We start from the raw sequence: 27,881 nt of genomic DNA, 5'->3' as shown, positions 1-27,881 counted from the left end.
GATTCCAGTTTTTGTCTATTACAAATAAAGTTGCCACCTGTACATGTTTTTGTGTGAACATATTTTCATTCTCTGGTATAAATGCCTAAGAGTGCAATTGCTGGGTTGTATTGTATTGCATGTCTAGTTTTAAAAGAAGCTGCCAAACTGCTTTCCAGGGTGGCTGTACCATTTTATATTTCCACGAGCAATGTATGAGTGACCCAGGTTTCTCCATATCCTTGCTAGCATTTAGTGTTGTCACTATTATTTTTCAAGCTGTTCTGATAAGTGTGTCCTGATAAATCATTGTTATATTAATTTGCAATTCCCTGACAGCTAATGATGTTGAACATCTTTTAATGTGCTTATTTGACATCTATATGTCCTCTTCGGTAAAATGTTTGTTCATGTATTTTTCACATTTTCTAATATTTTTTTCTGTTGAATTTTGAGAGTTCTTTATACATACATATGCAACACACTTTGCTGAATATGTAGTTTGCAAATATTTTCTCCCAGTTTATACCTTGTATTTTAATCCTCTTCAGGATTAAAATGAGCTTTCAGATCTTTCAGAACAAAATTTGATTTTTAAAAAAATTTGATGAAAAAAATTTTGATGAGGTAAAATTTGCTGTTTCTCCTCTTATGGACTGTGCTTTTGATGTCAAGCCTGTGAACTCTTTGCTATACTGTAAATCCCAAAGATTTTCTCCTATGTTATTTTTTCCTAAATGTTTTATTGTTTCACATTTTACATTTAATTCATTGTAAGTTAAATGTGTGAGACATAGGTCAATTTTTTGGTGGGGGTCAATGCATGTCCAATTGCTCCAGCACCATTTTTGAAAAAGCTATCCTTCCTCAATTGAATTGCTTTTGAACTTTGTCCAAAATTAGTTGCACATATTTTTGTGTGTCTATTTCTGGGTTCTCTGTTCTGTTCCATTGATATATATGTCTATCCCTCTGCCAATACTGTACTGTTTTGATTACTGTAGCTATATAGTAAGCTTTACTATATGGTGGACTGATTCTCATCAGTTTATTCTTCTTTATCAAGATTGTTTTAGCTAGTGGAGGGTTGTGCCTTTCTGCATAAATTTTAGAATAAGCTTATGTATATCTACAAAGAACTTTTCTTTGATTTTGGTAGGCATTGCATTAAGCCTGTAAATAAGTTTGGGGAAATGTGATGTCTTTTTCATGTTGTCTTCCAATCCATAAACATAGTATACCTCTCCGTTTATTCAGGTTTTCTTTTATTTATTTCATTGACATTTGTGATTTTCAGCATCCAGGTATTGCGCATGTTTTGTTAAGTATCATTGTAAATGATATCATGTTTTTTTATTTCTGTATGTTTTATTAGTATATAGAAATGTGATTGATGCTTATGTGTTGATTTTGTATCCTGCAACTCTGCTGAACTCATTTTTTGCTTCTAGGAGGTTTTTGGGCTTTTTTATAGATTACTTGGGATGTTCTATGTTGACAATCATGTCATCTGCAAATAGAAATTGTTTCATTTCTTCCTTTCCAAGCTGTATGCCTTTTATTTGTTTTTCTTGCATAATTTCAGTGTCTAAAACTTTCAATATGTTGAGTAAAAGTGATGAGACCTGACATCTTTGCTTTGCTTCCAATTTTAAGGAGAAAGTGTCCACTGTCTTACCATTAAGTATTATGTTACTGCAAGTTTTTTATAGATGCTCTTTGTCAAATTGAGGTAATTTCCCTCTATTCCTAACTTAATGAAAGTCTTTATCATGAATGTGTGTTGGATTTTACAAGTTTTTTTCCAGTATAATTTGATATGATTATGTGGTTTTTCTTCTTTTGCTTGTTGATATGGTGGATTATATTAATTAATTTTTAAATTTTGAACTACACTTGCAAACATAGAATAAATCCATTTGGTCCTTGTCATGGTGTATAATTATTTTTATACATTGCTGGATTTTATTTGCTAGTATTTTGTTGAGGGTTTTTGAATTTAACTTTGTGATATATATTGGCATGTAGTTTTCTTTTTTTGTATTAAGTTTATCTGGTTTTGGTATCAGGGTAATACAAGTCTCGTAAAATGAATTGGAAAGGAAAGCACTTTTTTAATGATTAGAAATGGCATAATATGATCTTTGAAATAACAGATCTGAAAACAAGGTGGACGCTGGACAAAAATGGGGAGGTATTGTTATGGAATTCAATTGGAATATATTAGGTAAAAGTAAGAGATGATGGCTTTACGTAAATAGCGCCCATAGAAATTAGGAAGAGAAAACTAGGAGATCTGTGAGATGTATAACTTTGGAACATGTATATTTAAAGAGAGGATGGAGAAAAGTAGAACCAATCAAGAACACTAAAATGGAAGCACTGGTGTTAGTTACCTATTATTGTGTAACAATATTACCCCAAACTTAGTGGCTTAAATAGCACACATTTATCGTCTCACTGTTTCTGTGGGTGAGGAATCTGGGCACAGCTTAGCTGGGTCCTCTGCCTCAGAGTTTCACAAGGTTGAAATCAAGGTGTCGGCTCTTGCTGTGGCCTTATCTGAGGCTTAACTGGGGAAGGATCTACCTCCAAGCTCATGTGGTTATTGGTAGAATTCAATTTCCTATAAACATTGTTGGATTGAGGGCCTCATTTTCTTGATGGATGTTAGCTGGAAGTCATCCTCAATTCCTTGACACATGGGACTCTCCAATATAGCCCCTTGCCCCATCAAAGCCAGCAAGTGAGAGAATCTCCTAGCTATACATATACTAAATTCCTATATAGTGTAATACCAGATGTTACTTTTGCTATATTTTTTGGTCAGAATGAAGTCACAGGTCTCAGCCACACTCAGAAAGAGGAGATCACAAAAGGGCATGACTACAAAAGGCAGAGACAACTGGGGGTCATCCCTGATTCTGTCTACCACAGTCAGTTAAGAAGAAAATCAAGAGGCTGGCCTGGTGGCATAGTGGTTATGTGTGTGCGCTCCACTTTGGCGGCCTGAGGTTCGCAGGTTCGAATCCCGGGCGTGCCTCGGCGCACTGCTTGTCTGGCCACGCTGTGGCAGTGTCCCATATAAAGTAGAGGAAGATGGGCATGGATGTTAGCCTAGGGCCAGTATTCCTCAGCAAAAAGAGGAGGATTGGCATCGGATGTTAGCTCAGGGCTTATCTTCCTCACACACATACACAAAAAATGGGTTTCATCTGGTAGACAAGGTTGGCTCCATGATTAAGACAGTGGGATAGAAAAATAAAGTATTGATAAATAGTAAGGAGATGCCTGGAAATGTCACATTAACACAACCCCTTTGTATGCAACTGAAGAATCAAACTCAGCAAAGTATTTGGAGATATGGGGTGGTACATGGAAGATTACATGTATAAATACCTAGGATTAGGGCTTTGCACACAGTAGGTTCTCAGTAAACATTTGATTCAGAAATGGATGAAAATGAGTCAATGAATAAGCAAATGACTGAAATTATAGAAGTCTGGAGTTCAGGCAAGAAGCAGAACTAGTGTTCGTCAATAAAAACATTTGAGAATCAAGTTGATGAAATATTACATTAAAAGGGACTAAAATATTACTCAAAACAAAGGTTTTTATCTTCATAAGAAAGCTATTTCCTCTGACAGCCAACTAATCAAAGGATAAAATCTACTAAAGTAAAAAAGGTTATCAAATACACATCCAGTTGGAAATATCTGAATGTAGAAATTGCATATTCATGGAGTTGTTAAGAATTTCTCATTAATTAGTGGTAAGGCATTGTAATTTACTGCATAATTTCAAGGAATTAGATGAGCATTCCCTATTTCCAAATAGAGATTTATTCTCAGCTATAATTCAGTCTCTTCTAATGTGTTGAGATTTGATTGGTATTGATCTGAAGCCCTTTGTTAAATTTTATGTAAATTTATTACCACATTTAGACTTCCTGTCAAAAAAACCCCTGACTTCTTAACTTTGTCTTTTCAATTATAATAAAAAAATCAACTGTTATTAAGATTCTTGTGGCTTCTCACACTGGCTTACTTATATACTACATAGCAGATATATGAGCTGTATCATTGGTTGGGTTGAGTTGCCTCTCATTTCATCAAATGAACAAATATTTAGTGAGTCTATCATGTGCCATGCACTGTAACAGCTTTGAGTCAATTTTCCAATACTCTCCCCTCTTCTTAAGGGTGTTTAAGTTTGAATCAGGGAAACTTGGCAAGACAAATAATGCTTTATATAAAGCTTTGAGCTAATTTGCATGTATCTACAACACTGTTCCCATGGTGTGCCTCAAAAAGGGTTTACAATCTCTTTAAAAAATTAGAGAAAATAAATTTCACCACATGATATATGCTGTAAACCAGTTTTCTAGGGGTAATTCATATTGCTACTATATATCTGCATAAAGTATATAACCAAACAAGAACAACTGCAGAAGAAAATAACCTAAACTCAAATGATAATATTTAGAGTAGTGATATATAAAGAACAATCCCTCCATTCATATTGTCAGCATATTTTTTATCTGTATATATACACTAACACTGGTTATGTGTCTACTTGTGTCAATGAATTATAACAGAAATGAATTTCAGATAATAAAATCCTAAACATCTGGGCTTTGCAGCACATGGTCTGCTGAGTTTTGAATATGAAATGATTTTGATTTCATTTCCAATAATAAAAGGAAGCAGGATATCATGAGGTAATTTATGGTATTGTGCTGCTGAGCAGGAAATAGTCTCATTTCCGCCGTTGTTCACAATCTCCTTTATGTCCATATGCTGTTCCATGTCTAAAGGTAGAGGATATGGGAGACTTGAAATCTGAGTTATATAATTTCTAGGACAGTGCTTGGCATATGATAGGCCCTCAATAATATTTGATGAATGAATGAATAAACTGCAATGAGTAAACTTTCATGATCAAATTTGAGAACCCACTTCAGGCAGACACTGAGTCTTTATCAGCATCATCTTAACATAATCTTATTGGGCAAAGACTTGTAAAATCTTTAAACTGACAAAACGGCAAGCAAAACTGGCCTTCACCCAGAAACAGGTACAGGCAAGCCAAAGGAAAACACAGATTTTTTGCAATTTTTTAGAAGTTTACAATTCTAGTGCCAAGGCAGGTGGCTGAGAAAGCCCAGACCACAATGGTATAATCTAAAGCTAGTTCAGACAGCTGTGCCAGTACTGGGACAGAGGATGGCAGAGTATAGGAGAAAGGATCCCTGCCCTCCCAAAGCTTATAGTCTGGCAGAGAACACATATAATTAAGCAATCCCAGTAAATACCAATTTCAAGACCCCCCTGCCATATGTAATTTCTATCACCCTAGTCTATCACCAGTGCCTTGCATGTTGTAGGCACTCGATAAATATTTGCTAAAATAATAAATAAATCAGAGGAGTTTAAGAGAAGTGGATGATCTTCTGAAGATCAAAGATAGCAATGTCAGAAATCCTAGATTTCAAGGATTACCAAAAATCTTTGTGTTACACAACTGGAATGTAGAAATGAATTCACAGAGAGTATATCGAAGGACTGAAGGGCATAGAAAGTGAATCTCTGGCAAACAGAAGGGACAGTTTCATGGAGAGGACCAAAGTCAGCATGTTGTTGGGGGTACCAGTGAGGTGAGGAGACAGGGGGTTTGAGTTGCAAAGGAGCATACAATGTCAAATTTGGTTAGTGGATGATGTGGAAATGGTTTGCACACAGAGATCTACCAGGAATTCTCCATGTCTATTTACAGTCTAAGTGCTTAATGCTGAATTGGTGTCATATAATATATATTATCAATTAAAATTCTAAATATAGCATTGTAATAAGAGGACTTCTCCCGTGTTTTACATAGTGCTAAAAGTTCAGGTAAATGGACATATGACTCCCTAATGCAAATTACTCAGGAAAATTCATGGAAATGTATAGAAGTGGAGCTACAATATGTGCATATTCCTATTGTTTCTTGATTCAGTCTTAGCCTAAACAATTATTCTCTGTCTATACCGAAAATCTTTTGAGATTTCTCACTTTAACTGGTAGTAACCCTAATAAGCATGATTGGGAAAATATACAATACTCTACAATTCAATGGAATTTTGATCAGACAGACCAGGTTTTAAATCTTTTTTCTGCCACTTACCTGATATATAATGGTGAATTAGTTATTTAACTTCCATGAGCTTCAGTTTTCTCACTTGAAAATGGAATAAGTAATAGTACCTATGATATAAGATTGAATATTTGACCTTTGATTCACTGTGTTTTATAGTGGACACTCAGGAATATGCTGAGGCATTTTGCAATAGATACTTGCCTAATCAGAGTCTCTAGTTAGGAAGGGACAGGAGTTCCCTTTCTTGAAGGTCCTGATAAGATTGTCCCTGCTTCATCTCCCTTCTGATTAAGCAGTACCTTTAGCAGCTGCTGACTCTCATAGGGACTTCAAAACAAGGAAATTGTTTCGTTCTGACTGGAAATAAGCTACTAGATCCTATGGATTCTCCGTTGTGTATAGTAAAATAAATTAGTTTTTTTTTTAACTCACATTAAATGAACTTGGACCATTTGCCTGTCTCTCAGACACCATCACTCATATAACAACTGTGTCCAGCTTTTTAAAGAGCACGTTGAAATGGAGGAAAAACTATCATATGAGAAGCAATCTTTCTTAAATCATATGCAGATCTATGAAGAGGAAAATATACTTTCTGTAAACACTAAAGAAATCATTTATAATTGTGCAAACATAGAACCAGGGGCTATCTTGAACGCCCTGAAAATGTTGTGATAAATTATTCAAACAAGCTCAAATGAATTGCTCACTTCCCTGGTGTCAGGTCTCCAAGGAAAGTAATGGAACAATCTCATTAACTCAATACAGAAGGGACTTCAGAATACTTAAGGCACCTTATTTTAGCTAAAACCCTTTCCAACCTTAAGTCACTATTTTGAATGTCACAAATTAACTACTATACCACGGCATGGATTACACACTCTGAGGCTGAAATGAAATCTTGTATGTGGAAGAAAATCACTTTTTTGCTGAAATACATAAGAAAACTCTCCTTTTCTACTGGGTTTTGATAATTCAAAATAATGACATATATATATAGTATCCCAGTATATATCCAAAATTATATATATGTATATTTTTTTCACATACGTACATATACACACAAAAGAGGAAGGAAAACCAATGGGGTGTACTGGGCCCTGGATGTTGCAACATGTGACTTTGAGACAAGATCAGATTGGCTTTCACCAATAGACTTTCAAGGTAATGTTAGTGGTAGGTTGTTGGGGACTTACTTCTTGAATTAAGATGCCGACTGTAAGACTGGCAGGTGGGACAGAGAAGAAGGGTTCAGAGTAGTGTGAGTAATGCCCAAATAGTCTCCTAGTGGCTAGCTATTGAAGAATTTCCTCATCCTTCATTTCTTTTGACTCTGCATCTCTGGTTTTCTTATGCTACCTGTGTCTCTATAGTGACTATATTTTACTGAGCCTGTACTATGTATCAAACACCATAATAGGCACTTTACATGTAATATAGCATTTAATCCTATCACAGAAAAAAGAAAAATAATACCTCCCCTTTATTCTTATTGCAATAAAAACGCAACTTATTCTATCACTTTTGCCTTGCTTTTTTATTATTTTGTTTATTATTATTATCAATGTAATATAAGTAGTCATAGTTTAAAAGACAGCCATTATTCTCTGCTTCTTGAAAATTACTTTAGTTTTTCATTTTTAACCAGAAATTCTCCAGCTTTATTGAAGTTCTTCAACAGGTCAATGTGAAGACAACTGTTATTCGTTTACTTCTTTAATAACTTTTTATTGACTGCTTCTTTATGGCAGGCATTGTGATGGTAGGCCCTAGGAAGACAGCAGGGAACTAAATCAAGTCTGCCCTCATGAGGTTTACATTCTTCAGCTATTAAATATTTCAGTGGAAAGAAGCCCTTCTACTCAAATGTTAGTGGCAAAGAATTTAATGAAATTATGCAAAAATTTCCTGATTATTTTATATGTAACTATTTTGAGAAGTCTGTGTTCTGTTACTTTGTTTTAATTACTTCTCCCATAGCATATTAATATTTAACAGATTCAAGTTCTTTAACTCAATTTACACTAAAGGGTAAAACAATCATATAAATATTGCTGTATAGATTAATGATTTTTATAAGCCTCCTTTGAAATTGTAGATTTACATTAATTTTACACAAAAGTCATGAAAGAAGAATTTAAATTACCATTTTTTTTTTTTTGCATACATGAGTTCAAAGTCAGGTAAACACTAGGCTCAGCTTTATGTCCCCATATGTATATACATATTAATAAATGCCAATAATTTTAATTTGATTGAATCTTACTGAAAGTCAGAATTTTGTTGCTTTTGACTAAAGGCTAACATAAAGCTTACAGAGTAAACAGTATGTACAAGGCAGTGTTTATAAGGCATGAAGTTATCAGAATAAGTTTGGATTTTTTTCTCAAATGTAACAGGGAAAATTTCAAGATTAATTTCATAGAAGAAGCTATAATAAAAGTATATCCCCATTTAGAATAAAACATAGTGGCTCAAATAGCCTAAATATTGTTCATCTTTGTGTGTTATTGTAAGTGGCCTTTTTTTTCCATTTCCCATTGTTCATTGCTAGTACAGAGGAGCACAAGTGATTTTCCTATACTTTATGTCCGGCGAACTTGCTGAACTCACTTGTTAATTCTGTTAATTTTTTGGTAAATTCCTTAGGGTTTTCCACACAGACTATCATGCTCTCTGCAAACAAAGGCAGTTTCCTGTCCGCCTTCATCATCTGTATGCCTTTATTAATGAGTTTATTTCTTTTGCTTTACTACTTTTGCTAGGATCTCCATTATAACATTGAATGTGATTAATGAGAGCAGGTATCCTTATTTTCTCCCCAATACTAGGGGAAAGAACATTCACATTTTTCTACCACAAAGTATTATGATATCTATGTTGTTTTTTATTGTTATTGTTGATTTGTTTTTTTGTGGTTACCCTTTATCAGGATAAAGTTCCCTTCTGTTCACAGTTCTTTGGGGAATTTATCATGAATAAGGGCTGATTTTTTTTTCAAATACTTCTCTGCATTAATTGAAATGATTATCTGGGTTTTCTCATTTATTTTTTTCATGAAGTAAATTACATCAATATTTGAATGTTACACCAGCTGTGCATTCCTGGAACAAACTCTCTTGGGCTATAAAGTCTTATCCTTTTATATATTGCTGGGTTGGTTTGCTAAAAAAATTGTTTTTAAAGATATTTGTGTTGATGTTTATGAGAAATATTTTTTCATAGTTTACTTTTCTTCTGAGGCACACATCTAGTTTTAGAACCAGAATAATGATGGCTTCAAAAATGAGTTGAGAATGTAATTTTCTCTTATATTCTCTAAGAGATTGAGTAGAATTGGCATTATTTCTTTCTTTAATGATTGGTAGAATGTGCCAATGGAGCCATATGAGCCCTGTGTCATTAGAAGATATGTATTGAGATTTATTGCAGAGAATACTAGCAGGAGATTTTATACATATATATGTATATATATAATTATATACAATGAATGTAAATAAATATATATTAATATAATTATATAATATTATATATATAGCAAATATATTATATAAGTAATGTATTATTTATATATATACAGCAAAATGAAATTGAATACACACGTGAAAGGAAGGAAGGAAGGAAGAAAGGAAGGAAGGAAAATTTAGTGAGTTTAAAATAAACCTAGTGGCTTATTCTGAGTCACCTGAACAGTAAAGTACCTGTGACTTCAGGCTTCTCCTCACAGCTGGAGTGGTTGCATCCAAGTTCAGTGCTTACTGAGGAAGGGAAACCGTATCACCCCAAGGAGCCCAGTTATTCTGACTCTAGATAGCTGGAGTTCCCCTATAGCTCCTGTATAAAGCTGGCACCTAAAAACAGACTGCCTTGTGAGTAGGAGTCTATTTGTATCCCATCTGCAAGGTCACATTCTCATGTGCCTATAAGAGGAAGGTATAGCAGCAGGAGTTCTCTCTATTTTAACTTGGCTCATGCTGTGCGTCCAGTGGTTTCAGACCCCGATCCATCTTTCTGTGGGGTAATGGAATAATGGAGGACTTATGCCGTCTCATTTCTTGTTGATTCAGTTTTTGCAGTTTTTCCTTCTCCCCAGTAAAGTCTATTTCTTAATTCATGCTGTTTGATATTGTGTAATTTGCCCTGGGCTCTCTTAAATGACAGGTGGTGAGTACAAATGGACCAGACACGCTCTTTTCTGTAGTCTCTTCACATGCTACCAGATCACCTCTTTTTCTTCCCTTCTGGGTGGTTTTTGCACTCATTGATCCTACATCTTCCCTTTCTCCTTTTTCTTTATTATACTGGAAGAAACTTCTACTTTACCCTAAAAGAGCCCAAAGATATTCTAATTCTGTTAATAAACAAATAAAAGATTTTAGGAGCCAGGGAATCCTGGTGGTATTATCCTTTTATGGATCTAAGAGTTTATGGCCAATGTTGTATGCATGGTTAATGAACAGATTACCATAAAGATTTGTATAGCTTTATGAAATGAAATTTAGCTGATGGTATGACAATTTTCAAATGAAATTATCAAAATCCTCTGTCTACATTAAGTATTATCTGTAGATAATACAACTGGATCTTGCCAAATATGCTAGGCCATGTTTAGTCTGATTTCTCATGCTGTGTGTGTCAGTCCATTTTATCCTTACTGAGTCCCAACATAATTTCTGGCTCATTATACAACAATTAAAAACCCAGCTTAGTGATCCAGATTCAGTGAATTCTGTAAAACTTCCCAACCTCAGATTGGCTATAGAAATACGTAACAGGGAAAGTGACTTGTGATTTAATGTAATAAAGTTTGGTATGTGCATCTTCTTTCCCAACGAGATATCAAATGACCCATTTCAGTCCTCGAATTCAGTGGTTGTGTACCAATGCTATAGTTTAAGAAGCTGCAATATCACAGCTGTTTCTTCCTGCAGCTTATGTGAAGTGAGTGTTTTTCATAGTATTTCACTGTATGGCTAACTAAGCTTGTTCACATGATTCTTTATTCTCATGCTTATAATACAGTACTGGTAATTACTAGTTGACAATAGCATAGGTGTAAACATAATGCCAATTACATTATAAAAGATTATTTTGTCATAATCCATTCACTACTACCTCAAGGGAGAGAACTTGATCTGGTGGCTAAATACAAATATAAAATATAAAGCTACTCATTTTTGTGTTTCATTTATATTTTTTTCAACATGATTTAAATCATTCTATCCTTAACTTCAGGGCTTGTGTAACATATTCACAATTTTTCCATATACATGTTTTACCTCTACTATTATTCATTTCTTATATTCATTATATCAAATCATTTTTTGTATCTAGCTTCTTTCAGAGAAATAATATCCCTGTTGCCAAATGTTTTAGTTATTAATTAGTTTTGTCTAATACACATTCAAATAAAACATAATTAGATTACACAAATGTTTGTCAACATGCCAATTGAAATCATCTCACTCACCTCCAATGATAAATTAATTACAACTTTGGAAAAAACAGGTTATGAAATCATTGTCAAGTCTAAATATATCCCCTTCACACACACACACAGACACACAACTACATATACGTGCAACATACCTTCATTTGATGGTTTTATTTTGCTTTTTGTATTTTAGTTTGGGTTTTACGTAAGAATTCAGAATTAAAGTAACCAGTTTCAATTTAAAAATAGTGAAAATATGATGGTGTTGGTGTTAAAGGACTTGATTTATGAAAAGTTTTTTTTTTTTTAACAGCGTTTAGCAAAAGAAAATTAGCACCTCTGTTGCAACTCCAATCACTAATTTGCAATTTGCTAAAGAATTAGTACTTTTTGCCGGCAGGTGTTAATTTGTAACTAAAATGAAAATTCATGAGATCCCTGGGTTAGCTAGATTCAGTGTCTTGCGTTTCTATCCCAGAAACCTTTCCATGGAATCAGTTTCCGTAAGAGACTATTGACAGGTTTAGAAAGTCCTTTTTTTGTAATTTCTGGAGTTTGCAATTTCTTACTTTACTATGGAGTCATTGTGATTATATCTGTCTGAGAAATATTAATTTAATCTTCAGGGACAAATCAACATTTGGTCTCTAACAATGAATAATTGCAGTGGGAGTGCTGGTCTGCTAATATACTTCCACAATTACCACTGACATACCATAGACTTAAAAAGATAAATTCCTGTTTGTCATCATATAATTTCACAGAAAATAAAAATAGAGTCAATTGGAGGGTGAACAAAAAGAGTTTCAAAGCTACTTGAATCAGAATAAGAATCAGAGAGGGTTACAGAGGCTAGGGAATAAAAATCTCGTGAATCAAGTGGTAGTAGGCTGGTCAGGCACTATGAATGTCCCTTAGCTTTACGGTATCCATAATGTTCTTTAGCCACTCAGTGTCTCACTAAATGGTTGTTAAATGGAAGAATTAGAGTTCTTTGACCCACGATATAGTGGAATGTGCACAATGAGCTGATATAATGGTTCTCCACAGTCATAATCACAGAAAAATAAAAGATGAAATTATCTTGGATTAGGCTTATGTAGTTGACACATCTGTTTAGAACATTAGAAATTTAAAATAGAAAGAAAAACTCATGCAATGATTGGCATTCTTATGTGAAATTTGTTTTTCTAATCAAAACATGTTGGCGTTCAAGTTAAGGTCCATTATCTTTCCCTTTATGTTATTTATGCCTTTCAAAGCCTTTTCAAATAAAGTGTTTATAGGGAATTTGCCAATGATAAACAAACTTTTATAGTAGATTAAAGAACCTTATGGGTTTAACTTAATGGGTTGAGCCCTGCACCTTCACAGAAACCTAGCTGTGGAACTCAAAAAGATTTTGCTTATAAGAAAGTTCCATTTCTAAACCTTGGAGAATATTATCATCCACTGATTACCTTGTTGAGGCATTTGTGACATGATTCTGCAATTAAATGGTACTTTTTCCCAAAAGCCTGACTGTAAAAACATACATATCAGGAGGCAAATTAGAAACCCAAGCTCGGGTAATGGATGCAACTGTTCAGATAACCTTAGCCAACATTCCTCTACTTCATCCTCTCTCCCCCTCACTCAGAAAATGTTTTCTTTTACATAATATGTGCAGATTGACTACCTCCTTTGTCACAGTTACTCGGTGATTGCACAGCGTTATATCCCATTTTGTCCACCTTTGAATGTGAAGCCTTGCAAAATATTGCCAAATCAAGAAAAATACAACCTGAGATGCTTTAAACTACAGTTGTACTCTTAAATATATTTAGGTATCGTGAATAACCATCACTATTAGTAATTTGAATTCTATCTTCTATGTTCATTTCTGATTGTTATTCATTTCTCTTGGGTAAATACCTAGGAATTGAATTGCTAGGTCATAGGGTGGGTGAATATTCAACGTTAGAAGAAACCACCAAATAATATTCTAATATAGTTGTACCGCTTAAACTCCTACCAGCAATGCACAAGAGTTTCAGTTGCTCCCCATTCTTGCTGACACTTGGTCACTGTCAGTTTGTTAAATTTTAGGTATTCTAATGCATGTGTAGCAGTATCTAACTATGGTTGTAATATGCATTTCTGGGATGATTGATGGTTTTGAGCATCTTTTCCTGTGACTATTGGCAATTTATTTATGTTTCTGAAGCAACAATGCAAATTTATTGCTAATTTTTATTGAGGTGTTTATCTTCTTTCTTTGAGTTGTAAGAATGCTGTGTTTATTCTGGATACACTAAAAATACTTTATCCTAATCTTTGGTCTGAGCATTTATTTCCTAATGAGATCTTTTGTTGAGCACAGAATTTAATTTGATGAACATTTTTGTAATCAATATTTTATTTTAGGTTTAGTGCTTTTATGTAGTCTCTAAGAAACATTTGCCTTCCCCAAGGTCACACTAATATTTGCTATGTTCTCTTTTAGAAGTTTTATTGTTTTACTTTAATGTTTAGGAGCATGATTAGTCTTGCAAACAGACAAGGTTTATATTATCCCTGAGGATATCCAGATCTGACATTAACATTTATTGAAAAGATGTTTCTTTTACTGTTAGATTGCCTTGCTATCTTTGTCAAAATCAATTGGCCATGTAAATATGGGTTTATTTCTAAACTCTCTATGCTGTTTCATTGATGAATCTCGGTATTCTTCTTGAATACTTTAACTTTGTTGTAAATCTTGAAATTGAATAGTGTGACACCTACAAATGTATTATATTGTTTCAAGATTGTTTGGTTATATTTTGTTTTCATACGAATTATAGTGATTTCCATATAAATTTAAGAATCAACTGGTAAATTCCTACAAACAACAGCTGGCAAATTTGACTCACATTTCTTTGAATCTCTAGACAAAATTGGGGGAAATTGGTATCTAAACAATATTATGCCTTCCAATCTTAGTTCAAAATATACCAGTTAATTTTTAAAAAATAAATCTTTATTTTGGAATAATTTTAGATTTACATAAAAGTTGCAAAGGTAGCACAGAGAGTTCCTATATACCACTTACCCAGTTTTAGTTTCCTTTTAGTTACATTACTATGATACACTATTCAAAACTAAGAAATCAACATTAGTATATTGCTATTAACTAAACTCTAGACTTTATTCTGATTTCACTAGTTTTCCCCATTAATGTCCTTTTTCTGTTCCGGGATCCAATCCAGCATATCACATTGTATTTAGAGTTCATATCTCCTGTCTCCTCCAATCTGTGACAATTTCTCAGTCATTCCTTGTTTTTTATGGTTTTCATATTATTGAGGAATACTGGTAAGGTACCCTTTTGACTGTACCCCAATTTTAATTGGTCTGATGTTGTTTTTATCACGATTAGAATCAAGATATTGAGTTTCAGAAAAAAATACCACAGAGATGAAGCACCCTTCCCATCACATAACATCAGGGGGTCCATGACATACACATGACATCACTGATGATGTCAGCCTCAATCACTTGGTCATGTTAGTGTCTGTCAGATATTTCCACTGAAAAGTTAATGTATTTTCCCTTTCCATACTTTATTATTTGAAAGTTGGTTACTAAGTAAAGCCCACACTCAAGGATTGTGGAGGACAGGGAAAAAGGGGAATTAAGTTCCACCCCTTGGAGGGACACTATACATATATATTATTTGGAATTATTCTATAAAGATTTGTACCTTTTCCTCAATTTATTTATTTATTAAATCATTTATTAGTATCAATATGGACTCATATATATATATATATATATATATATATATATATATATATAGTACTTTGGGTTATAATCGAATACTGCATTATTCATTCTGTTGCTGCTATTGTTCCAGATTTAGCCATTGGGAGCTCTTTCAGATTGGCTCCCATGTCCCCTTGACATGTCCCCATCCTTTTGTTTTTTGAGCACCTCGTAACTTTCTGTACTATAAAATGCTCCAGACTTGTCTTTAATTTCCCTGCCCCATCCCTAGATTTAACCATTTATCCAAGGAGCCCTGGTCCCTTTTATTGGAGAATATCAAGAGCCCATCAGGGAGCTGAGCCTTTATCCCCTCTTGACATCAGTGAGACAGAACAAGGTGGAGGGAGGCAGGGCTAGTTGGCACTCTGCTTTTCCTCCTCTCCTTAGGGCAACGGGGCCCAGTGGGAGCTGAGCTTCTACTCTTACCAAACAGCAACAATGCAGGATGAGTTGGCTGCCACTTCCTTTCTCTCCAGTGAAAGTGGAGCCTGATGGGGAACCGATTTTACACTCCCATGTGGAGGTAATTAAGCCATGTGAGTTGGTGCCCCACTTTTGCTGGGATAATGACAGTGGGGCTGAGATGGAGGAAGCTGTACTTCTACTCTACATGTCTTCAAAGAGGTAGAGTGAGTCAGTGTCCCACTTTTGCTAGTGTGTTGTCAGCAAGGCCTAGGGGGAAGCTGAACATACATACTCACCAGGCCTTCAGCAAAGAGACCACTTGGTTAACAAAAAAAGGAGTAATTATAATAAGATGTCCCATTATCCATTTTCTATTGAATAGAAAATCACTTGTCATGCTAAGAACCAGGAAAATAACAACATGAACAAGAAAAGACAAACAACAAACTGAATAGATACCAACACTAAGATGAATCAGATGTTGCCTGAGGGTTAGTGGCTGCTATATGTAACTATATAATGCTATATCTGCTATTATATATCTGATATTATTATATTCTTTAAAGTTTTCTTTATGTTGTACTAGCCAATCCTTATTACTTGAATCTCCTGGTTTAGTTAATAACTCATTATGTTGTATATTTCTTGTTAAAATTACTGTGTTTCTCCCTTCTAACTGGACCCTGAGTTTTAAGGAGGTGGAGAATGGTTGTGTGTTTGGGCCTACTCTGAGCCCTTAGGTTCAGCTACCCCTTATACGTGCCAGGCTGTGGCCATGACGTCTTTGAAGTTACTGTTTGAAGAGACAGAGGAAAAGAAGAAATGGCACTTGGCCTAGTGGTTGACAAATACGGATATTTGTTTTATTGTACGGTATTTAATTTGCATTGTGGTGACTGAAGTGGCAGTCCAGGGAAAAACTTTGGTGTGTGAGAGAAGTGTATAGAAAGGAAAGGTGGTATATGTAAATGTTGCAGTGGAATATAACTTTAATCCCTTGCATTGATGTCAGTAAATTCAAGGGAAGAATTTGAGATATTTTGAATAATTTTGTTGGGTAGATGATGTTTCCTTGACCATGATCCAGTTCTAAGACTAAGTACTGTGGAGAAAGTATCAGAGCAACCTGGTAGACCACGTGGGGCTGGGCACAAGAAAGACTGGGAGGGAGAAACTGTCTTGTTCTCCTAAATGAAGTCCGTGGCTGCTGCTTCTGCTACTACAGTCCTCTGTCCTTGACCAGAGGTTGCCCAAGTCAGGCTCAGTGGTACTATAAGGAAGATTCAAGTTGGGAAGCAGGAAAGAGTTCTGTCCAGCTCTCTTTCAATTGGAGCTTTATCTGGCCTGCAATATCTAGATGTGATGGGCGAGTGGAATGGTCCTTTCTACCTAGCAACCGACTTTTGGGGAATGCAAACTAGTTTTTCATGTGCCAACTATATTAAGTTGAAACTCAGCAGAATAATGCAGGTAAATATTCTAAGTCCCAGAGGAAGAGGGAAAGGGAGGAAGGCTTATTCTCTCTCAGTCTTAAAATTTGTCCCATTAAAAGCACTGTAGGTGAAGGGATATACACTCAGAGAAGAGTGAAAGAGAGAGGGGAGTGGAGTGGTTGTTTTCCATGTATTGGGGTATATTCTTCCGGATCCCTCATAGACTGAGAGTGTTGGGGTACTTATTGAATTGGCATGGTGAGGGGTGTTTGAGCATGTGTAAGACTGCTGACTTCAGCCATTCTGTGTGCAGTACCCCATTCCAGGAAGTGCCAAACATGTGGCTAAATAAATGATTGGCATCTCTTAGAGTGAAGTAATGCACAACAGGTACAACATAGGTGTTGGTCCTAGAAGAGAGGGTGTGGCCATCTGAGTCCTTCCTTGAACCAAGGCACCATCCTTTCAGTGCCTCCTAAGGAATAAGACATAGGGAATGAAGGTCCCTAGGAAAATCTTCATACGTATGTTCTTGAGGAAATTAAGTTTGTTGAAAAGGGGCCTGTGCATCTGAGACCACAACGTGAGGTATAGTTATGATAGCCCTTTTCCCATTGATTTTCCCCTCTGCAGAACCAAATTTCCTCTTTTTTGAATTTACCTTTAGTCATATTTGAAGTCAATGAAGAATTAGAGGGTAAGTCTGGTTAAACTAGATGAGGCTCTGTCAGTCTATTACACAGTTTTCAATTCTTATTTATTGGTGTATTATGTATATACTTGTTCACTTATTTTTTAGTTGTTATATAAAGGATGGACAAAGAGAAATCACAGTTCAGAACTCTTGATAATGATAAAATATTGTCTTTTTTTCTCTTATTTACCTTTGGATATCCATTCTTAACCCTGTGCACTGAAGGAGAGACAGAAGATAGCCAGGAGGTGGAGACCATCTGCAGAACCGGAGCAGTGCACGGGAAGCAAGTTATAATTTTACATTCTTGTGTAGGAATGTAGACAGAATCTTGATGCTCCTACAAAGGTAAGCCCTCTATAACCAAATCAGTGGTTATGGAAAACTAGGGTTTTTGGTGTCCCTGTATCTCCAATAGGCAGAGGTTTCACCTTCACTTCAATCCTTGGTAAAAATTTAGGTTGTGACCAAACAGAAGGAAATTTCTCTATTTGTCTGCTAACGTTATTACCCATGTACAACCTGTGACTGCTGCTTATGATGTCTTCTCTCCTCCTTCACAGGATCTAAGGGTTTCCCTACACAGAACGTCTCGCTGCTCCAGATATGTGTAGGCAGTGACTGCGACACCATTGAAGATTGTTCTCAGATTTAATTGCGTGTTTATTTTTGAGAAGATATGAGAGTATATGTGTGAGCATGTTTGTGTGTAATTGTTCTGTAATATGGAGGGATTCTTGTCTGATGCTGGGGTGGCCCTGGATGGTTTTCAGGAGGAAGATATTTGGAAAAAGCTGACACAAATGATACACCCATTCCAAACACGGCTACAGTACAGCTTCTAAATAGAAGTAATATGTTCCATGAAACATGAAAATATTACTGCTAAGTATTGCTTTCGGACTTCATCATGGATAAAGTGCCTTAGACATGGTCTCAGTTTTAAAGTAGATCCTGAAGGAAATAACCCATTACACAAAGGAACCTGTTTCAAATATTCAAAGGATTATTTTATAGACTTATAAATAATAAACTCTGTGATTCAACATTTGAATAGCAAAAGCTTTTAAAGGCAGCAGAGGGAACATTTGAGAGGAAGAGTGAGTGAGCACAGAGGGAAGGGATAGGGAATGACATCTCATGAGTGAGAGAACAAATGCAAATATCTGTTCAGGAGAATTCTATCTCCTTACACATTGACCATATCATAAAGACATTAAACCACAGATTAGAAGTACAATAGACATAGTCTTTTTCTTGTTGACACCATTTCAGAAAGGTCAAAGATGAATGTTAGGTTCGCTGGTGGAGTTGGGAGGTCAGAGTAGTTGCCCCTTGTCTCACAAAGAGAAGGAACCAATCAGCCTATGGACTTGGCAACCTGGGAATATATCATTTTAGTATTTTTTCCCAGGTCTCTAGCAGAATGAAAACACTCAAGTTTACTATACAGTCAAGATCAGTACCGAACTGCCCACTTCAAAGTACTCTCTGAATTCTTACTCTCCTGCCTAAAGACAAACATGAAGGGATGCAGCTGTTTTTACTTTTTTCTCCAAGTGGGAGCATCCTCTCTGTCCCATTACACTTCCTTATATAGTGATAATTGGCTGCAGGGCATAGCTGAGGTAGAAATAAATACCAATCAAAAGACTGTCAGAGCTGAAAGAGGCCATGGAGATTTTGTCCATAACAAACTTCTTATCACAGATCAGATACTTGAGTCCCAGGTGGCTCAGATATATTTATTGAAGATGTGGAAGTTCTAACAGTTCTGTGAAATGGGAAACTAACTTACTTTTTAGTCTACTGAAAGAAAAAGATTTGGGAAAGTCCAGCTTAAATATTCCTTCCCTGAGTCTTTTTTGTCTCTCCGTAGTAAATAACTTAGCCAGAGGTATGTGTCCAGAGCCTCTTTCCTCTCTCTTTGCAGTATTTGCATAACATGGCTCCCATTCGCTGAGGCTGTGACTGGTTTGTAGTTTCCTATCACCTTTACATGCTCTCTTTCATCTTCTGTCAGGTTCATTTGGTCATCAGAAAGTCAGAATGCTGGGCACCTGTATCACAGAATGGAAAAGTGGGAAAATATACTATCAACAACCAGACCTCTGATCAAGGGCCGAGATAATCTAGAGCTGAGAGGAGGAAAAGAGGACATCACTTGGATTTAAGCTCATCTTTCTCATAATTGAACAGTGATATATTAAATGGTTAGTTTCCTCTTAAGAGATACAGGAAATAGGATTTCTGCTCCCTCAATATTTGCACTCCTTGACTGATCTTTCCTTTCCTTCCTAAGGGTTTTAGTGTGTTTCAATTAATATTACGTGGATTGAGAAAGAAGCGATTTGGGGGTACCAAAGAGTGTAGGGGGTATTATAAGTATTTTTTGTTGTTTTGTTTTGTTTGGGTTTGGTTTGGCTTATTTTTGGGGAAAACAGATATTTTCAATACTTCATTCCTAACAACTTGAAAAACAAAAGATTAGATAGAACAAAGACATTTCTTAAGTAAGGAGGAAATCCGGGTAGAGGCTTATTTTCTCTTGGGCATGAAAACCATCCAAAGATACGAAGAGCAGGTGAGGGGAACCTTACTCAGCGAGAGGTGGAAGTTGGAGGGCAGTAGGGTAGACAATGCCAAGTTCTTACAGAAAAATGATGAATGTCATGCTGTGGTAGTGGAGATTGGGCAGATATGAGAAGAGCTACATTGGTGTAGGGTGGGTTGGGTGGAGAAGCCCCCTGAAGCCATGCTGTGTGCAGTGCCCTATTTAGGAAGACGCTATTCATATATACTATATTATGAAGTGCGCCTTTCTGAGTAGAGTAATGCTCATCAAGCACAACTTTTGTGGTGGCTGAAGTCCCTGAGGAAAATTTGTCCCAAATAAGTCATTCATTGGTCTATAACTCTTTATTATAAACACATATGGTCAATGAGAAGGAGACTCATTTAGGGGATATAGCCCTTCCTAAATTCTACTAAGTAAAACTCCCTGATTTAGACAATACCAAGACTCTGTGAACATGATGCTCTCTATACTCAGCAATAAAATCCTACTCCATCTTCATAGAAGCAACAGGGATCCTTGGTGGGCTCTCTGTTGGAATTTCAACATGGTTTTAGGCAGGTCCCATATACGCACAGGACATCTGAAAACCCCAGATTGGACATGGACCTGGCAGCTAAGATTAGATGGAATATCCACCAATTTGTTTAACTGAAAAATCGCCAAGCACATATTGTATGCCAATCCATCTGTGAGGTCCTGCAAATACAGTAAAACAACAGGACAGGCAAAACTTACGGTCTTCAAGAAGCTGATATACTGTTAGTACCAATATACAATAGCTAGGAAATGAGTAGAATGTGAACAATGTGCAACAGCCCAAAGTACTGTGGAGAAACAATAAAGCGTATTGAGGGTTGGGCAATACTCCAGAAAGGAGGAGATGTGGCAATTTCTCTGAGTGGCCAGAGAGGGCTTCTTTAAGGCTATTTGAGCAAAGTCCTCAATTAAGTAAGGAATAGAATCAATCTCCAATCTCAATGCTTCAAAACTTCCCCTCTTCCTAGGCAATGAAAGGCAATCTCAGTTTTTCCTATTGATCTTTTCTTGCTGTCCATACCCACCTACATTCCACATAGTTCTATCCTGTTCCAAGAGGTTTTGTGATGCAAATTCATGGGAATATTGAGGCGCTTTGGTTTGAGAAGTGAGAAGGAAAGGGGAGCACGCAAACAAAGAGGCTGTCAAACTGTGTAATATATCCCCAAAGACAGGAGAATAAGAGTCGAGGGAAATAAGAGAAAAAAAAAAACAAAACTGTTGCCATGATGCTTTATGTAGAGGGACTTTGTCTTCCCTGGGAGGTTTCCAAAAATCACCAGTAATAAATTGAATGTATTTTTTAAAAAAGGAAATTGAAGATATTTTAAACTATGCTTTTGCCAGTACTGATTATCCCTGACCATGAGGAATCCAGATCAGAGACCGAAACATCAGTTTCTTGTCATAAAGAAGTTGCAGCTGCCTGTTAAACCGATAGTGGCTATGCACAGGTGTGTCTGGGAGAATTAATCTAACTTGCTATCCTCTACCAACCTAAAACCAGTACATGGCTATGATGGCTAATGCTTGGGCTTCTGGATTCCTACTCGACTGAATTGAGGATAATCTAACACAAGACAGCATGGTGGTAAAAGGTAAGGTTGAATTGGACAGATAGATTGCTGTTAAGCTCTCTGATAACAGAGCTCATCACATCTATAGTGTCAACAAGAGATTGGATGCTCTGTACTATGATTTATTTTATCTCCCATGAGAAATGGAGGGGAAAGTGGTGTTTCTTCATTTTGGGTGATCTGCACAGAGACATAAAGTGGCCAGTGGGCCTTAAGACATTTATTTGGGAAGATTCAGCATGGGGGCTAATAGTGGTGAGAAGTGTTTAAGTCTTCTTGGAAATACTGGTACTTTTTGGAAAAATGCGGGGCTTCCAGCAGCTATGGATATAGGCTGCATATTTTCCTGTTAAAGAAGGAAGAGTTCAAGACTTTCAGACATCAAGATGATTTCCCTTACCTCAGTCTTCATGGTTGTTTCAATGGAAACTTATAAACTATGTATGATGTTTCCCAAACTTGCCCACCTCCCTATCTAAAAGACCTTTCAGCCGCTAAGTTGTCAAGTTCTAAAACAAACTCCAATTTAAGACTGGGAATCTTCTCACCTGAACTTCCTTCCAATGTTTTCAGGCACATTCTATATAGTTTAACATTTTGATTTATATACCATACTACAACTTCTTTTTAGTGAACACTTCTGTGGGTTTACACAAATGTGAAATTTGTATAACAGAATTTTGAATCCCACAAAATTCAAGATACAGAATAGTACCACCATGTCAAAAAAAAATCCTACCAATTCTTTTGGAGGCAAAACTTCATTCAATTCCGAGACTCTGGAATACATTCACCATGCTGATTTCCCTATATTTTGGAGGAAAGGCAGTGAGGTGGTTGCTGCATAGGTCCTTTGGACAAATATCAGTGGCTACTCACAGCCTGAAAACATTGAGTGATTGATTCCAAATTGCATGAGTGGATATTTAGGCAGGGCTGTCATCCCTAGATTATTCTTTGTGTGGTACTCTACTCCAGAGAATGGCAATCATCTATAATTAAATGTGAATGACACCTCTGTGAGTGGAGTTATGCATGACGTGTACAACATAGATAATGGCACTGTGGGTGCATTGGGAGTGTTTAGTTGCAGGCAGAGGCATGCTTTCCTTAGAGTGCAGGTATGCACCCCCCCCCACCATCCTACCCCCTAGTGCTAGTCTCCATCAAGGCAACTCTATTAGGTGCCTTTTCAGAGACAAGACCTAGGAAATGAGGGTCTCATGAGAAATCCTCTCATTGTTTCTTCTGGGATTCATATCCCTTTTTCCCCAAGTTGCCTGACAGAAATGGGAAGAAGACTTTCAGTGAATTCATGGTGTTCCTTGCTGCCTGTGGAGTATTTTTCCGTTTTGTAGAAACTTTTCCCTACATCATCCCAAATCCTTTAACCTGTTCTCCCCTATCAGCTCCCATCACTATTTTCAAGGCTTCTCCTTTAGACCTTCCCCAATGCCCCACTGCTTATCGTTCTCTACCCTGCTGAAGCTCAAATTTTTTGACTCTCAGGTATTGAAGCTCCTTCTTTCTTCATGGTCTTAGAAGACCTTCATTCTTTTAAAAACACCTTTGAATCTTCTATAAGTTATCAGTTTTTACGGTTTATGTGTAACACCCAGAAAATTTTACTCATTGATATGACTTTATTTTGTTACATTTTAAAAGTTATATACCTTTTGTTATTGTGCAGAGAAGGCAGTTGGAGAGGGTAAGCATCATATGCTTGGCTGTATCATCTGGAATGGAGAAGTGTCTGCGAAGGAAGACACAAATTTTACATCCTTGTGTTGGACAAATGAAGGTAAGCTGGTGCCTCCCCTCTAATTCTGATCAGGAGTTGAGGTAGAAATGTGTCCTTGTAGTCTTTTGTCTATAATAATAAGCCATATCGATCACCATACTTCAATTCTTTGTAAAAGTTTAGTTACAAGAATGGAGAACTTGTTCCCTTGTCTCTTACCATCATGGCCATTGTACAAATGTCTACTGATACTGATCATAGTACTTTGATTGTGGTTTGATTTTGTTTTTTTATTTCATTTTCTCTATTTTTATTTATTTTTTGCTATGTGTTTTTGGAGATGCAGTTTTTTGGATGTTTTATATACGGGATTTGGATGCAAATTTTTTTTATGTGTTTAGTTATTTTCATTTTGAGTCCTTGGTTATTTGGTTGTTGTTGATCTGTCTGACGTGTAAATAACTGGGATATAAAGTAGCCCCATGCCCTAGTGGCCTCCCTCAATTCCAAAGACAGTCACAGACAGAATTTTGTCCTTGGGTCACTGATCCTGAGAAATAAGCATTTAAAAATTAACCTAAAATAAGACTCTCCTTTTATGGTGGATAATTCTATGGGTTTTGAAAAATACATATAGTACTGTATCCACCACCATGGTCATGATACAGAAGAGTTCCATTGCCCCCAAATTACCTCATGCTGCCCCTTGTAGTAAAACCCCACCCCAACATAACCCCAGAAACCACTACTCTGTTTTCCCTCCTTAAAATTTGTCTTTTCCAGAATAATATATAAATGCAATCACACAATATGTTGCTGTTTGGTCTGGCTCCTTTCATTTAACAAAATGCATTCAAAATTCATCCATGTTTTTATGTGAATCAATATTCTCTTTACTTTTATTTCTAAGTAGTATTACAGTTCAATGTGAAGGAAATCTCAGTTGTTTCCAGTTGTTGGTGATTATGAAGAAAGCTGCTGTAAACATTTACATACAGATATATGTGTGAAGACAAGTTTAATTTCAATATAAAAAGTATAACTAGCTAGAGTGGAATTGCTATGTCCATGCAAAATTTATGTTTAAATTGGTAAGAAACTGAAAAAAAAATCCTGTTTTTCAGAATGAATTTACCATTTTGTGTTTCAAACAGCTGTATGTCATGAGAGATACAGTTGCCCAAATCATCATGAGCCCTTGGAATTGACAATTTTTTTTAGCACTTCTATAATGTTTGTAGATTTATTAACTATTTTATAATGTTTGTATATTTTGGTTTAAGTTTGTATTTCCTTATTGAATAACTATATTGAGTGTCTTTTTATGTACTTATTCGCCATCCACTATCCTCTATGGTGAAGTGTCTGTTGAGATATTTTTCCCATTTTATTGGGTTCTTGATTTCTCATGGTGGAATTTTCAGAGTTTATTATATAATCTGATTATAATTCTTTTAACAGAAATATGATTTGCATATATTTTCCCTCAGTCTGTGGTTTATTTATTTAATTCTCTTAACTGTCAATTTTTAGATTGTGCTTTCAGTGTGATATCTGAGATTTTAGTCTTAGACATATGACTCTTGGTGGACAGATTTTCTTTCAGCATTTTGGATATGTCATCCCACTGTCTACTGGCCTCCATTGCTTCTGATGAAAAGTTAGCTTTAATCTTATTGAGGATCCCTTATATGCAATGAATTGCTTTTCTTTTGCAGCTTTCAAAATTCTCTTAATTAAATAAACAAACAAACCAAGAAACCCCACAAAATTCCCTCTCTCTCTCTCTCCCCTCTGCCAGCCCCAAGAGATTGAATATAATGTCTGCCAGTCTGGATTTCTTTGTGTTTATCCTGCTTTGGGTTTGTCACATGTTTTTGATGTGTAGGTTAATATTTTTCATCATATTTGGGAAGTTTCAGCCATATTTCTTTGAAGGTTTTTTCTGATTCATTCCCCTCATCCTCTCTTGGTATTCCCATCATGTGTATTTTGTTGTGCCCCCTGATGTTCCACCTTTCTCTGAGGCTCTACTCATTTTTCTGCATTCATTTTACTCTCTATTCTTTGTAAAGTGTTATCAGTATCAACCTGTTTTCAAGTTACTGATACCTTATTCTACTAATTCAAATCTACTGTTGAGCTCTTCTATTGATTATTTCATTTCAGATATTGTACTTTTAAACTCCAAAATATTCTTTTCTTAAAAAATATTCTGTACCTATTTTTGATACATATGTTTAAGATGTACATCTTGATATACATGTTCATAAAACTTCCTTTAATTCTCAAATAATAGTTTATTTATTTCTTTGAAAACATTTATAATGTTTGCTTTAAAGTCTTTATCTATTAGTATGATATTTGGAACCTCTCACAGGAAGTTTCTCTTGTCTGCTTTTCCATTATGTATGGGATACATTTTCCTTTCCTTTGCATGTCTCATAATTTCAATTGAAAGCTGGACATTTTCAATGATTAATTTAGCAGCTCTCGATAATGATCTCTTCTCCCTGGGATTGTTGTGTTTTGTTTTTTGCTTGTTTATTTTTTTATTGACTTGGCAATACTTTATTAGTGAAGTTTTGCCTGCAGCATGAAGCAGTTTGTGTTTTTTGTTTTTTCTTTTTTGGTTAGGGCACAGTCTGTAGTATGCACACAGTCATTCTGAGAAGACAGTAGTTTTAGTCGAGTACTCTTTGATTCTTTATTTTCCTGATCTCTCTGTCAAGCTGTCTGCCTCTGTGTGTATCACACCTAGCCCTTAGACTTCCTAACTGCAAGCAGATCATTATGTAGTTTTCAAAAGGCTATAGGCAAAAATTACTCCAGAGTCTGATCTAAATAATTCAGACCTTTTTGCACAGGTAGTTTTAAGGCAAGTCTTTGAGGTTTGTTCTGATACCATGAGTGCTTTTATTAGCTATCTCTTCCCCAGATCTCTCTAGTAAACAAGCTGGCCATTTTTTAGCTTATTACTCTCAAAGTGCTATAGCCTCATTTTATTTACCAACCACCAAAATCTGCATTGCTTTTGAGAATCTGGTTAGGTTTGGCCTTGCCCACATTCTGTCACAAATAAAGTCATGTTCTTTAGGGAGAGCCTTAATGTTCTCTGTTATTCAGGCTACCCTCTCACACTGGGCAAAATATTAGAATCACTAATCTGGAGCTGGCACTAAAGGCAGAAGCCTGCTTCTCTCAGAGTGAGATTTCTGCTTTACAGGTAAGATGCTTATCAGTGGCAATAGATCTTGGTCTCTTGACTTGCCACACCTAATGTGGAACCTCCACCCAATGATTGAGCTGGGGCAAAGTAAATTAGAGATGCAGTATTCTCAGATGCTGCACCTATAATAGAGCTTCCACTCTATGATAGTGGTCTGAGTGATGGAACAGTGCCCCTGAGCTCTGGCCACATGCACCTGGTATTTAGCTTCTGAAACATTAAACTGGGTTTGTGGAGTGGATGAGAAATTCCAGAGGATTGCGATTTCCGTGAGTACACTGTAGCTCTTGGTTGGGAGCTAGAGGGAGAGACTATGGCCTTTTGTAGACCATAGTTACCTTAAATATTCAAACCACCACCTCAGGCATCCATTCACCATATCAGTGTACCTATATTGTAGTGTCTCAGACTCAGTTTTTCCAGGGAAATGTAGGCACCATATAGCATATCTCAGAATGGAGAAAATGCAATAATATGTTCTAAACAATCTTGTTCCAGGGAAAGACCCAGAAAACCCAAGAGCTTAAAGAATGTAAGGGCATCCTCAGGTGTCAAGGGTATTTTACATCTTGCAGGTCACTCCTACTATGTAAAATGGGCTTTTTACACCATGATGTCTGAGGAGGAAAAGGGATTTATGTTCTTTTCACCCAACTGCCTACTGTTTATTCTCTTGTTCTTTACTTGTAGGATCGTGTGTGCTTTCCCCGATTATTCTGTTTCTCAGGAGTTGACATAGGTAACTCAAGTAGCAGGACTTTTATATATCAGGTGAGTCAAGCATCATTTGGTGACATGAAGTATATTTACTGCTTAATTAATGAATCTGGGAAATACAAACTGTTTGT

General features: G+C 36.0%; 1 long non-coding RNA gene across 2 annotated transcripts; it reads left to right on the top strand.

Annotated features, from left to right (window-relative positions):
* The first annotated feature begins 18,080 nt into the window (after nucleotides 1-18,080).
* Nucleotides 18,081-27,881, top strand: LOC131400623 (uncharacterized). Of its 2 annotated transcripts, none has more exons than XR_009217384.1 (4): nucleotides 18,081-18,220; nucleotides 19,896-20,085; nucleotides 23,754-23,864; nucleotides 27,724-27,881. It is a non-coding gene; the product is annotated as an uncharacterized LOC131400623 (long non-coding RNA). The 2 variants fall into 2 exon arrangements; XR_009217385.1 differs by lacking the exon at nucleotides 27,724-27,881 and adding an exon at nucleotides 26,931-27,110.

Source organism: Diceros bicornis, chromosome X (genome assembly GCF_020826845.1).
Source record: "Diceros bicornis minor isolate mBicDic1 chromosome X, mDicBic1.mat.cur, whole genome shotgun sequence".
Lineage (NCBI taxonomy): Eukaryota > Metazoa > Chordata > Mammalia > Perissodactyla > Rhinocerotidae > Diceros > Diceros bicornis.
This window is presented reverse-complemented; position numbering and strand designations above follow the sequence as displayed.